The sequence below is a fragment of the Condylura cristata genome, unplaced genomic scaffold (assembly GCF_000260355.1).
Source record: "Condylura cristata isolate star-nosed mole 26May11 unplaced genomic scaffold, ConCri1.0 scaffold00017, whole genome shotgun sequence".
NCBI classification, from domain to species: Eukaryota; Metazoa; Chordata; class Mammalia; order Eulipotyphla; family Talpidae; genus Condylura; species Condylura cristata.
Window position 1 is genome coordinate 31,559,179 of NW_004567118.1, and position 16,680 is coordinate 31,575,858.

Here is a 16,680-nt window from a genome sequence, read left to right on the forward strand (position 1 = left end):
GATAAATTATTTTGTAGCAAGAAGAGAAGGCACTGATGTAGAGAAATGAAAGTGAAGCCAAGTAGCAAGCATAGCAGCATCCTTTATTTGTTTCTCTATCTTCTCTCTCTAGCTGTCAGAGCACAGGGCAGTGAATTCAGGTGAAAATCTTAGTGTTTACTATATCTCTTATTATATAAAGTATTTATTCATATGATGTTCATTAATGTCCATTAAACCACCCAATACAGGGAAGATATTTGTGATATGCATAAGATACTAATGTAATTTTGCCCTCAATAAATTCAGTATTCAGTTGAAATAAATATAAATTCATTATTTTGAAGAGTACAAAATAATCTGCAACCTGTATATTTACTTCTGAAATAATTTATGGAAAGTATTTTTTTGTTTTATGTCAAGACCATTTATCTTTGTGTTCTGGTTGTCAGTAGGAAGAAACAAGTAGCCATTGTTTTTCTAGCCAAGTTCTTACTCTGTAAAAATGATATTTTACAACTTGGTAGAATTTGATATTCCTTCCAAATCTAGGAGTTCTGTTTAGTGATCCACTTGGAGTTGTTTCTTCTGTCTTATCTTTAAGTGCGAATGAAGGTAGTGACTTACTGGCCCTTCACAATGTGGACTTTTTATTTAGGAGAAACTCTCTACAGAAAACCGGTGACTACATAGGAAGAGGAGGGTAGATAATGTTTTCAAAGGTTACTTACTAAGGCAAGGATAGTAAATATTTCAGCAGCTATGCTGCTGCTGATTCCTGTGTTGAGAAATTTTGAGTTTCATGATTAGTTATTAATGGTTCCTTCCTTAGGTGTGGCTGCATCAAAGACTTGAGGGATTAAGAACAGTTTATCTTCCTTCTGTACTTCAAGATCTGTGACATGAGGTGTGGTAGGAAGATATGTGGCTTTTGTTTGTTCTCTGCATTTAACTTATGTGTTAAATATGTGATTAAAATATACATAAAACTTATACCATTTTAAATTTAAATGTACATTTCTATGTTTTAATTATATTCACCTTATTTTGCAGTTGTTATTTTCGGACCTTTTCATCATCCCAAAATGAAAGCTGTACCTGGAAATTATCTTATTCCCCACTGTCTTTTCCTACATCCCCTTGCAACCACTTCCCTCCCATTTTCTTTCTCTCTCTATGAATTTTGGCTATTCTGAGTATCTCATATAAGTAGCATACAAAATTTGTCCTGTTGTGTTTCTGTCTTACCTTGCATCTCATATTTTCAAGCTTACTTCATACTGTATCTTTTTTTTAAAGGCTGAATAATACTTCATTGTATGTATATATTACAGATACATGTTGTTTAACCATTCATTTGCCAGTGGACACATTAGGGTTGTTAATACATTTTCACTGTTGTGAGCAATGCTGCTTTGAACCACCCGATATATTTCTATAGATAATAACAACCAAGTTACTCAGAATACACTAGGAAGAATACTTTCTCAGAATACACTAGAAAGAATACTTTATTGAGTATGTGTTATTAGCAAGTGGTGGTTGGATTCTTGGAGGGTGCGGGGGGTTATTAAACTTCCTAGAGCCTGTGGTATAGGTAGAATAGGGAATCTTGAGTGCCCATGGCTGAAAATGAAAACACTTTGCTCTATAGACCACTTGTAATCTAAATTTACTGTCTGTTTTGTCATGGATAAGAGTGAATTGGAATTGTGGGTAACAGTTAGAAAGAATGCTTCTTAAAGCTGAATCCTATTGTAAGAAGAAACTGTTGTGAAACACAGAATAATTTGATCTGGTTGTTGGTATTCACTACTGTCAAATCCCCAACTCTTTACATAACTAGAGTCAAGTGTGGTTGTATATCCAGTTGAATTGCCTCGATTTAAATGCTGTTTTGGGGAACTGGTGGGTACTTACTCAGTATTTTTTAAGCCTGCAGTTTTGATATAAAATGTGTTTTGTATGGTTCTTGCTGATATTTGAAATTACAGTTTATATATTAAGTAGTCAAATGGGTTTTTGCATCTCCTCACTTCCAGATAAGTGATTTCTCTTGAGTATCTTACAATATACAGACATACATAAATTAATTTAGCCAGAATGTGATAAATCAGTAATATAAAATACCAGTGAGCACAGGTGAGAAAGTTAATTTTCATTCCTGATTTGAGGTTTTTAGGGAGGATTTGACATTTAAACCAATCCTTGAAGTTTTGTGAATGTAAATGACTGGTAGAAATATGAACAGTTTATAAAGACAGAACATTTATGTGAATAAAAGGCACAGATAGAATATGGCTTTAGGAGTTCATTGGTGGTCAGCATGAGTACAAGAGTTTATGTTTAGGGATGAGGTAGATGTAAGAGTTGTCCTTAGTAAGCAACAAAGATGGAAAGGTTTATTTTAAAGCCAGATCATAGAGGACCATAAGTGCTGTTAGTGACCAAATTTTTGTGCAGAATGAAATAATCTGGTGGCAGTGTCTAGGAGGCTGGTTTGTTGGGGAGGACAATAGAAGTAGAGGCATCGGTTAGCAGACTGGATGTAAGGAATGAGGTAGATCTAGGGAGCAAGAGATAATGTCAACTTTAAACATTGGGTGACTGGAGGGAAAATAAGTGAAATAAAATACAGTGTAAGGCTAGGTTTGGGAAATCTAGTTGAGGTCCTGGTAAGATAAGCACTACTAGGAAATGGATTCTGTAGTTCATGAAGGGTAAATTTGGAAGTCACCTCCTAGAGAAGATAGTATTTCAAGTGTTTGATGGGCAAATGCCTGGAGACATTGTTGAGTAAATTAGAGGAGGGTAAATGGAGAGCAGCTGGAAGAGAACAGCCCATAGAAGTAGTGTTAAGAGAGGCAAGGAGAAAGCTAGGAATGAAAGAGGAGCATCACCAAAGTCTAAGGAAGAATTATCTGAAAGAAAGGATAACGTGTAATACATAAGGCCAGATTGTATCTGGAGTGTCAGTGATTCTGGGAATTAGAGGATGAGAAAGGATTGAGATAGGGTTAGATTTTAGAGGTCAGATTTGTCTTAAATTTGGTCATTATCATCAGAAAGTAAAGGATCAGAAAGGCTTTTTAAAAGTTGTGGTAAGGGGACCTCCCTGGTGACTCAGAGGTCAGTCTCAGCACTGTGAAGCTATCCCCAGCCACTGCTGCACGATTTTGATTTCCCCTGCCAGAGGGGGTGACCCACATGGCACAGCAGACCTGTGCCTGTCTTGCCTGCTGCTCCCTCAACAGTGTATCTCAGTAGATCTGCCTGTTTTGCTCCCCGCTCTGGTATGAATTCTCTCATCTCTCACACCTCTGGCCTGTACCTCAATTCTTGTATGCATAATAAAAATCCTTTAAAAGGTTGTGTTAAATATACTTACCATGAAACTTAGTGTTTTAATAACTTTGAAGTGCACAACTGAGTGACACAAAGAACATTCACATTGTTATACAGCCATCACCATCATCCAGAAAGGAGAAATATGATAAGTATTGGTTGAATGTTGTTTTTGTTTGATGAGTTGTTGGATGATTTTTTCTTTGCTTAATTCAAAAAGTGGTTTATGGTGGCTGATGGAGAATCATGGAATACCCAAATGTCTACATGCTCTCCCACTTGAAGGTATTGTAACCACCACCCATGCCATATTCCCATCCTCTCTCCTCTTATCCTTTGTGGAAGGTATCACTTCTTGATATACTGCTATATATTTCTTTGTATATGTTTCCTACTAGAGTGAAAGATCTTTGAGACTGTTTTATCTCAAGGGCAGAGAAAACAAGGACTATTTTGTTGTTTGCAATCACAGTGTTTCACATTTATGCAAACACATTTGACATAAATTAGAAGTAAGAGCAAAAGACAAAATGGATATAGGCATAAAGTATTTGCTAGAATTTATTTATTAGGGCTCTCCCTGGTGATGCAACTGGTTAAAACAGTACTAGAAAGCTCTCCAAAGCCACTTCAGCACAAGTTCGACCCCCGGCCAGGGAGCTGACGCATAGGGTGCAGCAGACCTTTCCTGACCTTCCCGCTGCTCCTCTCAGCAGTGTATTTCAGTCAGCCTGCCTGTTCTGCTCCCCACTCTGTCTCTGGTGAATTCTCTCACCCACCCACCTCTAGCCTGTACCCCAGTTCTGTATGTATAAATAAATCATTTTTAGAAAGAATTTATTATAAAAATAAATATCAACTAATTCTGTGTACTTGATTGCTGGTGAAAAACAGGCTCTTGAGTTTTCTCTCCTTATTTTTCTTTTAAAGACAGATGTACACACAATTCCTGGTATACATTAAATAAACATAAACCACATGATTGAAGGAAGTCTTAATTATTACTGAGATCAGAAAGTTACTTCTGAATACCTTTCTTGATAAGTTACGGTTTGTATATAATAACATCCTTCAAAAACACCCTCAGTGTAAATACAAAATAGTCTTCAGCACAAGTGGAAAACAGTGGGCATAGTTGCTGTATTTTAAGATTAAACCTAGAGCCATTATGTTGACAGTAGCATACTAAAAGTTAAAGTATACTAGAGACATTTTAGAAGGAAGAAGTCATGGATTAGATGATTAGATGGATCTTTATATTGAGTGGTGTAACAGAAAATAAAAGGAATAGTTGAAGACAGTCATGAACCTGGATGACTGATCCAGAAAATGGGGAAATTGAGAAAGGAAAGAAAAGCATAGGATAAAAATCAACTCAACACCCCTCCTCCTATGGGTATAGCTTTATTTTCTGATTATGATGGTATAGTGTGGTTTTTAAAAAATAGGTTCCCTTCTCATTTACAGAAAATACCAAAAATATTTTAAAAAACAATTCAAAATATTCTCTTAAATATTATTTTCAAAATATACCAAAAAAAAGTTTTAGCTTAACACCTCCCTTAATTTTTCTATGTAAAAGCAATGTTAGCCTGACATTTTTTCTTAATTAGTTTCATTTCCATAAAAAGCTCTATTTTTTTTGAGATTAAAGTTTTGCTTTCCAGTATTATTAACTTAATAGTTTCCTGCCATTCACCTGGTAAAAGTTTGTTGTACTATTCTTTATTTAACCTGAAACAATTTAGGACTTGTTTTGCAGTGTAAATTTTCTGTTGAATCCTGTTCATTGATTTTTCATAGTCATAACTTTGAAGTTGCTAAATACCAATTGCTCTAGCCACTCAGTGCTCATACTGTAATTATGGCTATAAATTTATTGCGCAAAGTACAAGTCATGTTTGCTGTCATTTTCATTTTTCTTGCCTAGAAACAGTCTAATGTTTCGTGGAGGGGTATGGTCGTAGTGTCTTGAGACTTAAAAAAAAAAATTATGCATACAGAACTGGGGTACAGACCAGAGCTGCAGGGGATGAGAGGATACACCAGAGACAGAGTGGGGAACAGAACAGACAAGATTGATGAAATACACTGCTGAGGGGAGCAGCAGATGAGGCAGGGGAGGTCTGCTTCGCCATGTGGATCTTCTCCAGAGCAGGGATCAAACTTGCACCGAAGCTGGCCAAGTGGCCACAGCCAGTTTTGCAGATGCTGCACTTTAACCTGCTGTGACACCAGGGAGGGCCAGTCTTGTGACTCTTGATAAGGCCTATCACTTCCAGTTTGTTTGTTTTTTTTTTTTCTTTGAATATATATGCCTTTTTAGATCTTCCACTTAGGGATATTTGTATTTTCACAGGACATCCATTTTCTTATGAGTCATTTTTCCTTAATGTGGAGAAGATGATCACTGCAATGTATAAGCTGCCTTTCAGTAAAGGTTATATATTGCATGTATGTCAAGGTAACAGTTCTCTCTTTTAATTAATGTGTTTTAAGAGAAAAGGCACATACAAATAAATAGAGATTTGAATTAGAGAAATTAATGTTAGTATCACCTTAGGGAAAAGTTTGAGGAGGAGTTTAAGACATGTATGATAGAGAATTACACCAAAAACTTTTATCAATAGCAATATATCACTGTGATTTTCACATTGTCACATCTGTTCTTTCTGAAAGAAGTAATTGGATTGGAATTGGTATGACTTGTTGCTTTGATTATATTTTTTTCTCCCTGTGCCTAAAAGGGCATTTTGGACCTACTTAGAGGAAGTTGTGGAAGAACCAGGAACCGAGACTCTTAATATGCATTTGTAAGGTAGAACTTATTATTTGTATTGCCTATTCCAGTTTTACTTTGTGCATTGCCTTTTTTGGTATTTGTTAATGTGAATTTGCTTACACATGCACTAAAAGTAAACTAACACTTGGTCATATGTCAGTAATTTTTTTCTGTTCAAATAATAGTGCATTTCTATGTAGACAGACATAGAATGTCAAAGCTGCCATTCTGATTAGTGTTACTTTGAGTTTCATGTCATTTTTAATCTAACCAAACAATTTTAAAAAATCAAACCAAATTATCTTGGTTAAATTTGTTATGGCAAATATGTGGTGTTACTTAAACTTTGGATTTGACCTCTACCACCGCTCTATTTTTGTCGTCATGATTCATTGATCTGTATAGTCTGGTCATTATTCTGCTTTGTTTTGATTACTTAATTGTAAAAAGCTCCTTTTTTCAATTTCTTTTTATGTTATATTCTTGATAATTAGAATCTGATGGAGCATATAGAAACACTGGACCAATCCCAGGGGAGATGCCTTTATTTTTAGTAAAATCTTAAAACGTTGAAACCAAGGCCTCTCTGGTGGCACAAGGGGTTGTCTCAGCTATGAAGCTGTCTACAGCCACTGCTAAGATATTAAGCATTACTACTAATATTTACATTCATATATTTAAAAAGAAACTGTCTCATGATTATATCAGTAATAATATACATATAACATGGCTTCATTCTTTCATATTAGCTTTCTCATTGAGATTTGAACTGTGACTGTTGGCTACTCCCTGGCTTTTATAGAACATCTTACCCATGTTGATAACTGTCCATTAATTCCAATTCAGAATGGCCTCTGGAAGATCTTATTCTCTTGGTTCGATAAGGTATTCATTCATTCATTCATTCATTCATTCAATCATTCAATCATTCATTATTACATTCCAGGGATATAGGAACCTTGTTTGGCAGCTCCTACTAAAACAGGTAGTTTGCTGAGATAATTGGTGGTGGTAGTATTTTCCAAAAGATGTATTTGAGGTGCAGCTTGTTCTTAAGATTCTTTAAAAAAAAATTTATTTATGTATACAAGAACTGAGGTACAGGCCAAAAGTGTGGGAGGTGAGAGGACTCACCAGAGACTTGAGTGGGGAACAGAACAGACAGATGGACTGAAATACACTGCTGAGGGGAACAGTGGGCAGGAACTGCTGCACCTTGTGGGTCTCCTGCCTGGCTGAGGATAGCTTCATAGTGCTGTGCTTTAACTCACTGTGCTACTAGGGAGGGCTCTTAATACTCTTAAAGAACACTGAATGCATCCTTTTGCACCCTATAGTTCAATCCAGACTATAGAAAGACTAAGGAAAGAAAACACAAGCAACAATTACATAGTCTAAACTGGACAGTCTTTTACAGATACAGTATCTTTATGCATCTTACACTACTAAAATGAATGTTAATCACACTTTTATGGAGGAGTGATACCTCTGTATTACCTTTACCCCTTAATCCCTCTTCTCCCAACTCTATAAGATTATAAGTCTAGTGAGTCATTTAGACCAGGTTTGGTTGTGTGTCCAAAATGCTGATCCAATTTTCCTATATTGGAATGAAACTCAGAAATCTCCAAGATTTATTCCTAAAATAAATTTGATCAAAGTAGGTTGAAATTTATATAAAATTATAGACTAATGTTGGGGCATATCAATTTCTGTATGGTGAAAAATTCCTGCTATTGCAAATCTTGGCAGAGATGTGTATTAATGCTACTGCTTTTAATTTAATTGCAGGCATCATCATATTTAGCCACTTAATGTTAAGAACCCTTCAATAACTAAAGAGGGTAAAAACAAGGTGATAAATAGAAGAATTTCTGTATTTTATGATTGTGGTCTGATGTTCAGCCAGACAAAATCTTTCAGAAGCATATTGGCAAAATCTTTGCAAGAGAGGTCTACTCCATATTCCCTATGTTGAAGTAGAGAAGGTTTTGAGTTAGGAAATCAGTTAGCTCAGGCATTAATCCTAGCCCATGATGTAAAGGAAAATAACTCTAATTTTAAACAAAAATTTAAGTTTTCCATAAAGATGATTAAATTGATACATCTTTAAATCTATAGATGAATAGAAATCTTTGTAGTTCTTTGCTGATCTATACATTATTACTGTCAGTATTGATTACTTAATGGAAGCTTGGAGGAAAGCAATGTTTTCTCATTTAATTTTGGTGACTGGTTTGTGATAATATGTGTGTTTTAAAATGATACGGCATTTTATTCCTCTGGTAATGTCAAAATTACTTCCAATACTTAGGTGATAATTAGGTAGTATCTGGATAAAAAGTTCTATCTGTGATTTCAAAAGTTCATACAAAACCAGTATAAAGATAGTCACTTTACAGAAATACCCCTTATCAGCTATCTGTGTGTTACATAAATAAACTTGACAGGAATGCACATTTTCCAGAGCAAGAGACCACTACCAATCAGGCACAAAGGAAAATCAGAGCCAGGCTATACATTTCAGTTTGTATTTCGCTTTGTAGCAGTTAGACTGTCAATATTTGGTCTTTGCAAAATACGTTTTAAGTAGTTTATTTCCTTAGTAATCAACTATAAAATGACATAATTGGGATTTTGAACTTTGCTATTCTGAGACCTTGTTTTTTTGCTGCCACTCATTGAAGATTTCTTTTTATACAATTGACAAAATTCTGTGAAACATTTTAGGCTATATTAAACTGCCCTTTTTTTTTCTTTTTTAGCAGTTTTTAAACTTTCATTGAGAAAAAAATTTTAAACATCTAATGCCAGCAAAGACTAGTGTATTGAACAGCCCTATGCTTACTGAACCTCAACAGTTATTACACACACACACACACACACACACACACACACACACCCTGCTTCTTTATGATCTTAGAGCATACCCCAAACATTGTCATCGTTTCTCTAAAAATTTCAGTATGTGTTACTACAAAATGGGAGTAAAAAACCAACTTTATTATCAGATTTCAAAAAATTAAAAATCATTTCTTGAGTTTATATAGTATCTTGTCAGCTTTCAAATTTTTCTCATGGTTTTCAAAAATTTGAATTCCATCCTCTCATGTTCTGCATATCATACCATATCCAAAGAGTCTAGGCCCTGTCCTTCAGAATTTCCCACAGTATAGATTTTGCTTATTCTTTCCCAGGGATGTCCTTAAACACAATTCTATTTTTGGTAAATTGGTAATTGTATTTAGGGATTTGAACAGGTTTAGATTTGTGAGTGAGATTAGAGCTCTCATAAGTGGTGGTTTATCTGTCAGGAAATGCAATGTTTGGGTTGGTTGCTTTCCTTTTACTTTTATTTTTGTATGGAGGAACTGGGGTACAGGCGAGAGGTGTGGGGGTGGCGATGAGGATTCACCAAAGAGAGTGGGAACAGAACAATCAGATTAACTGAAATATACTGCTAAGGGGAGCAGGAGAGATCTGCCGCACCATGTGGGTCACTTCCCTGGCCAAGGATGGAACTTGTGCTGCAGTGGCTGCAGATAGCTTCATAGTACTGAGCTTTGTTTGCCTTTTAGCCACCAGGGAGGGCCCAAGTTGTCTTCCTTTTTTAAATGCCCTGATTAAAAATATAAATGACAATGTTTTAGTTATTTAAAATTTTTAAAAAAGATTTATTTATTTATGCATACAGAGCTGGGGTACAGGCCAGAGGTGCAGGGACAGTGAGAGGATTCACCAGAGACAGAGTGGGGAGCAGAACAGGCAGAGTGACGGCGAAGTACACTGCTGAGGGGAGCTGCAGGCAGGTCAGGAGAGGTCTGCCACACTAGGTGGATCACCTCCACACCATGTGGATCACTTCCCGGGCGGGGATCGACTCATGCTGAAATTACTTTAGCTTCGTAGTTTTGTGATTTAACCTGTTATGCCACCAGGGAGGGCCTATTTTAAAATTTTTAACTGAGCCATTTCTTTGTAGAAAAACTCATTTTATCAAATAATAATTTAAAATTTGACACTTGGCAATATAACATGTATGTAAAAAATAGAATCTTGATGCTTATTCTTTTTAAATTGGCTTTCAAAATTAGAAAATTGTCTTAATATTATGTAATAGTTTTGTATGTGACTATTACATTCAATAATTTGTAACTATTTGATTGTCGACTTGTTATGACAGGCAGTGAGAACCTCTTCAAGTTGAGTGAATCCTTTTAATAAGCCATTGTATAGCTTTAGTAGCTTCCTTTTTATTTAGTATATATGGCATCAGCCTAGAACATTAGTGATTTAAGAAGCCCATAAAAGGCAAATCAGTAGGCATTAAGGACGTTAGTGGCTGTTTAGTTGGTCATTTTTTCTAGATTTTTTCAGTAGGCCAAGCTCAGAAATTTTAAAGCTATGTTATGATTTTATACTAATATACTTCTGATTCATATTCAATACTCTTACTTTCTTAAATTATTTTTTAAAGTGAGACACTTTACTGTATGACTAATTATTGAAATTGTAAAATGAACTGGATGGTGGAACAGCTCCCCTGTTAGGGTTAGGTGTTGATCCATCACACATCCAAGCCTGAACTTGTGTATATAGTTTTTATGTTCATCATTCAACTGGTGCTGGTGGTATTTCATCTTGTGACCTTTGACATTTGATATAGGTTGGCTTCTTGAGGTGGTAGGCCTTAAGGTGCCACAGCAGAGACACAATGTGTGCATCTTATTGCCACACTTTCCAAATGATGACTGATGTTTCCTTTCTCTTCTTGCTTCTGTGGCCAAGATGAAAAGATGAAGGGAGGGCAGGAATTTTTTTATTATCACTTGCTTTTCCCCCTTCTCTTTTGAGCCTTTTAATTTTACTTTTTTGATGTAGAAGTTCTGAGGTATAGGCCAGGGGAAGAGAGGTGTGAGAGAATTTACCAGAGACACAGTGGGGAGCAGAACAGAAAGATCTGCTGAAATATTCTGCTAAAATGAGCAGTGGGCGAGATAGGAGAGGTCTACTGTATACCATATGTGGGTCAACTTCCTGACTGGGGATGGAATTTGTGCCACAGCAGTGATAGAATGAAAGCGCTGAGACTTAAGCATATACCACCAGAGAGGCCCTAAATTTTATTCTTGATGAGTGATTCTTATCATTTTTTCCCCTATTACTTACACCTATTTTATTTTCAAGGTCATTTCCTCTTCCTTGCTTTCCTTTTAATTCATGAGTTGTATGCTTCTCTGGCCTACAGTTACTGCCAGATTTTTTTGTATCATGCATGTGTTATTCTCACATAGCAATCATATGCCACTCAAGGGTGTACTGAGGTGAAAAGAAATTAATAACACATGCAGAGCTCAATGTGTATTATACACAGCATGCTGTTACCAGCACCCCAGAAGTTCCTTTAATGCCTCCTTAGAGGTCAGTTGCTACTTATTTCGAAAAAGTAAGGGGAAAAAAAGAGATTATTCTGATTTTTTTGGGGGGGTACTGTTGATTTTCATGCTTTAAATTTGTGTTTGAGTGTTCGTGATTTTTGTGGGAGAGCATCTTTCAAGTATTTTTTAACTGTTAATTGTGCCCAGGTAGTATTCAGAAAGATGCATCATTTTCTTTGCATTATTCAAAACTTAAATTTAGTACTTCAGTAATATAGTACAGACCCAAGCACGGTTATTTTTTGATATGTTTGTGCCCTTTGCAAGTTTCCTCTTTCTTTGGTTTATAAGAACCTATCCTAGGGACATACTAGACAGGGATATATTAGACTTTTACCTATTATGTCTTCCCATGTGCTGTCATGTGTATTTAAATTTAATTGCTGTGTGGCGTTTAACGTATTTTGCCTAATGTAGTATTAACTGTTGAGTTTTGTGTCCTGTTTATTTTAGGAAGGTCACCTCTGCATTTTAGACTTTTTAAAAAATATATGTAATCCACTTGTTGTATTTAAATGTGATGTGAGGTTTCCCTTATCAACATTTAAATATAGTGTGTTTAAATATCTTTCTACTGCCTTTTCCCATTAAAAGCCTGCTTAAATTTCATCTACCCATGGCCACTATTTTTCAAGCCATAAACTTCTTAGAAAAGGTTTCCACTTAAGTATATATTTATATACTATAATTATGTAGTATAAATATATATTTATGAAACATAAATGTATATGTTTTAAAATACACAAATAAATATGGATTTTAAAGCTTAACCTTTTTATGACCTTGGTGTTACTGGTATGAACTCTGCATTACCATTATACTGAAACTTCTTATATTTTTAGAGCTTTGACCTTTTTTTCTCTAACTGAATTCAATATACTGAATTTAGATGCCCTTTTTCCTGAGCATTGTGTGTTTCTCAATGTTAGTTTTTTTTTCTTTGACATGCATCTCCTTGGCTCCTTGATAAGGTTTTTTTTTTTTTTTCTGGTTTCTTATACTTCTGTAACTTGCCCTTTCCAGTCACTTTTGCAGCCTCTTTATTTTCCCCCAGTATTTTATTTCCCCTCAGGATTTATTCAGTTAGATCCTCTATGGGTTTATACTTAATGTTCATTGATCTTATAACTTAAATTATCAATAGTTTTCGATAGTCCCCAAATCTATTTTTAGCTTGTTTCTTTTTTGAAATTCTGTGTTTATGTTACATAGGTACTTTAAAACTATCCTCAGTTCTTTTCCTTATCCCTCAAAACACTACACCGTCCTATATTTTAACCATAAAAGAAGAACAGATTACTAATTCCTCTGCACAGAAAAATTTTTTAAATTGGGGTGAAATTCAAGTAACTTACAATGATGTTTCTATTTCCAGTGTTATATTAATGTGTTTGCAAGATAAGATGTATTTATTTATGCATTCAAGAACTGAGGTATAGATCAGAGGTGCAGGGGGTGGGGATATGGGTGAGAGGATTCATCAGACAGATTGGAGAGCAGAACAGATGAATCTACCGAAATACGTTGCTGAGGGGAGCAGCTGACATGACAGGAAGGGTCTGCTCTGCCATGTTAAGATTTAGCTCCCTGGCTAGGGATCGAACTTAGGCTGCAGATAGCTTCCCAGTGCTGAGATTTAACCCATTGTACCACCTGGGAGGACCTCTTTTTTATTTTTAAAACAATGTTATCACCTTGTAAAACCCCTCTTACCTATCCTTCCCTTATCTGTTGGCAATCTCCATTCTGTTTTGCATCTCTGGATTTGCCTATTTGGAATATAACATATGCAAGAGTCAAGTAATATATGATCTTTGTGTCGGGTTTCTTTCACTTAACCTAATGTTTTTTAGGTTCATAAAATTGTAACATCACTACTTCATTCCTTTTTATGATTGATTAGTATTCCATTGTGGACTGAACAATGTTCTTGTCAGTGTGTACATACCATAATTTGTTGATTCATTCATTGATGGGCAATTAGGTTTTTTTCCATCTTTTGAGAATTATAAATTAAGACTTGATAAAAATTGTGTATGAATACTTGTGTACAGCTTTCTGTGTGGAACATGTTTTCATTTCTCTTATACATCCAGCTCAGAGTGGAATTGCTGGGTTATATGTTAACTCTATATAAATTTTGCCCAATTGTGTGTCATTATTTGACTTATTATTTTAGCCCTCATACTACCAAGCTTGATTGATTAATTCAGTCTCCCGTTACTCCCTGTTTCCTATCATTCCTATTACCATATTCTTCAAGTATAGTTTCCAAAATTAGTTTAATAGCTTTGTTTTTGGTTTCTTTGTCATCACCATGGTTTTATTCTGTGACATCTTTTATATACTACAGGGCTGGTTTTTTTTTTTTTTTTTTTAAAGATTTATTTATTTGTGCATACAGAACTGGGGTACAGGCCAGAGGCTCAGGGGCGGTGAGAGGCTTCACCAGAGACAGAGTGGGGAACAGAACAGGCAGATCGACGAAGTACACTGCTGAGGGGAGCAGCGGGCGGGTCAGGAGAGGTCTGCCTCGCCATGTGGACTCCTCCGGGGCAGGCGGGGATAGAACTCATGCGGAAGCGGCTTTAGATTCTCAGTGCTGTGCTTTAACCCGCTGCGCCACCAGGGAGGGCCCACAGGGCTGGTTTTTAATATAAATCTCATGAGGTTAACTCATCATTTAAAAAACAAAAATTCAATGGAGACTCTTCAAAGATCCACCTTTGCTTTCTGGATAAAGGACGAACCTCAGTGGTTTATAAGAGACCCCCTTTGCGGTCAAGCGTGTCTTTTTCAAATTATAAGGTCTCTTTCATTGGTGCGGTACTTACCCCTTAACCCCACATTCCTGTACTTAGGAATCAGGATCTCATAGCCAAGGTCCATGTACTGTAGATTAAAAGTATAATTAATTGGACTTCAGTGTAAGTCCAAAGAAATAGAGATTATTTAAGGAGGGCCTCATGGAAGGAGATTGTACTTGGATTGTACCTTGAAGTGAGCATTCATGAAAGTATGGTAATGATTTGCCATGATAGCTATATTAAGCCTTAACATAGGCATCTATCTAGACCTATCAAGGATACATGCTGTGGACAAAAGTCACACTAAAAGTGAAATTATGGACTTTCTTCAACATAGCTTTTGTTAATTTATATGAAACAGGTATTGGACATAATTGCTCCTGTAGAAGAAAGACATGGGAAAACATGCAAAAGATTTTTAGAACTTATGATGTATTGTGACAAAAGTGAGAATACCATGCTATGTTTTATGGGATATGTAAAAAAATTTTCAAGGGTAATTTTGATTATATGTGTGAATTTCAGAACCCATCCACCTACATTATACAGCTCTGTGGGACTATTACTAGAACTAGGTGATGTCTAGATAAATTATAGAATCTTCCACAAGATTCTTGACTAGTGTTGGAAAAAATGGTTTCAAAGCATAATGATTGATGTTCATACAAAAAAGGTTGGAAATTAATACAGTGTAGAAAAGAAATTACTATGTAGCAATCTTATCTGTATTCTACCCTATCTCTCAATTGACAGGTAAAGTGGAACTTCTAAGTATGTCTGCAGTGTATGATTGGCATTCAGTCAATATTTGCATGTATAAACAAATTAACAGTATTAAAATGCAATTATTATCTTGATGTCTATTTTCATTTTCAGTATTTAATGTCTTAGAATAGCTATTTTTGTAAAGATTTATCTATGCATGCAAGAACTGGGGTACAAACCAGAGGTGGGGGGTGGTGAGTGGATTCACCAGAGTCAGATTGGGGAGCAGAACAGGCAGATGAACTGGAAAACACTGGTGAGGGGAGCAGCAGAGGTCTGCCATGCCATGTGGGTCACCTTCCTGGCTGGGTATAAGCCGGGAAATGAACTCATGCTGCAATGGCTGCAGATTGCTTCATAATGCTGCGCTTTAAACTGTTGTGCCACCAGGGAGGGCCCAGAATAGCTATTTAAAAGTAAAAATGTCAGAGTTTTATGCTTTGAAATAGATTTCTGTTAAAAACTATAAAAGTCTACTTTACCTTTTAATCAAAAAACCTTAGACTTACATAATATCACCCTTCAGATTTCAAGAAAATAATCCACTTATATATAAATATAAATAAACCTTCACTTTGGCTCCCTATCTAACTGGCATGTTGAGGTGCTAAATCCTAGTTGTTGAAATAATACCATCGCTAAATTACTCAAATTATTATCTGAAGGTTTTGTTCAGTCTTTTATAGCACTTGGAGTTGCAGTATTCTTTTTTGTCATTAGACTGTGTTCCTTGAGGATGATGGCAGGGATTGTGAGAGTTACAAACTTTCTCACACTTCCAGCAAGCCCTCTTGAAACTGCTTTCTTCTGGTGTGTGCTGTTCGCTTTGTGTCAATCATCGTTCACCTCTCTGTGAAATATATCTGTATCCGTGCATGTGTACGTGCACATACATGTTTATTATCATGATTGTGGTGATAGCTTCACAAACACTATCAGTGTATATCAAGTTGTATAATGTCAGCTATACCTCATTAAAACTTAAAAATCCTACATTATCTGCTGACATCAATAGACAGTAGTTCTTTATTAAGCCCTGAGTGTTCAGAAACTGCATCCTCCTCACTTAACTCCTCTTACATGATCCCTCTTGGCCTGTGTCCCCCTACCTCACTAGTCTTTTGGTTTTGTTCTTGTCACCAGCCATCATCATTATCCAAACATGCCAGAACATTCTTTAGGGGGAAAAAAAAATCTAAAGGTGCCACTGGTATTCCTCTAGGTTGCAACTGTTACTCTTAAGCTGCTCCTGTGTGCTGAAAAGCTGTGGCTGGCAGAAGGGTCAACATACAGGCCAGACAGATGGGGCCTTTGTTCTCTCCTCTTTTGGGCCCCACACGAATACCAACTATAGATGTGTATCCCCAGAACTACAGAGGATTGTCAAGTAGATAATTCAGATAATAGTATAAATTAAGGCCAGCAAATTCCAATGCAATGTTATAGGTCATTTTGTTAGTGTTTCTGCAAATAGACCACAGCATAAGAATTATTGAAGCACTGGTTTGACTTCCCTCTGAATCAATCTTTAGGTGGTGGGGCATGGTGCTTGGGTATCTGTATT

The 16,680-nt window shown here is 36.0% G+C and overlaps 1 protein-coding gene across 1 annotated transcript in view; it reads left to right on the forward strand.

The window, feature by feature from the left end:
* Positions 1 to 16,680, forward strand: part of UBE2G1 (ubiquitin-conjugating enzyme E2G 1) — an 87,407-nt gene that overhangs the window by 43,246 nt on the left and 27,481 nt on the right. The window lies entirely within an intron of this gene.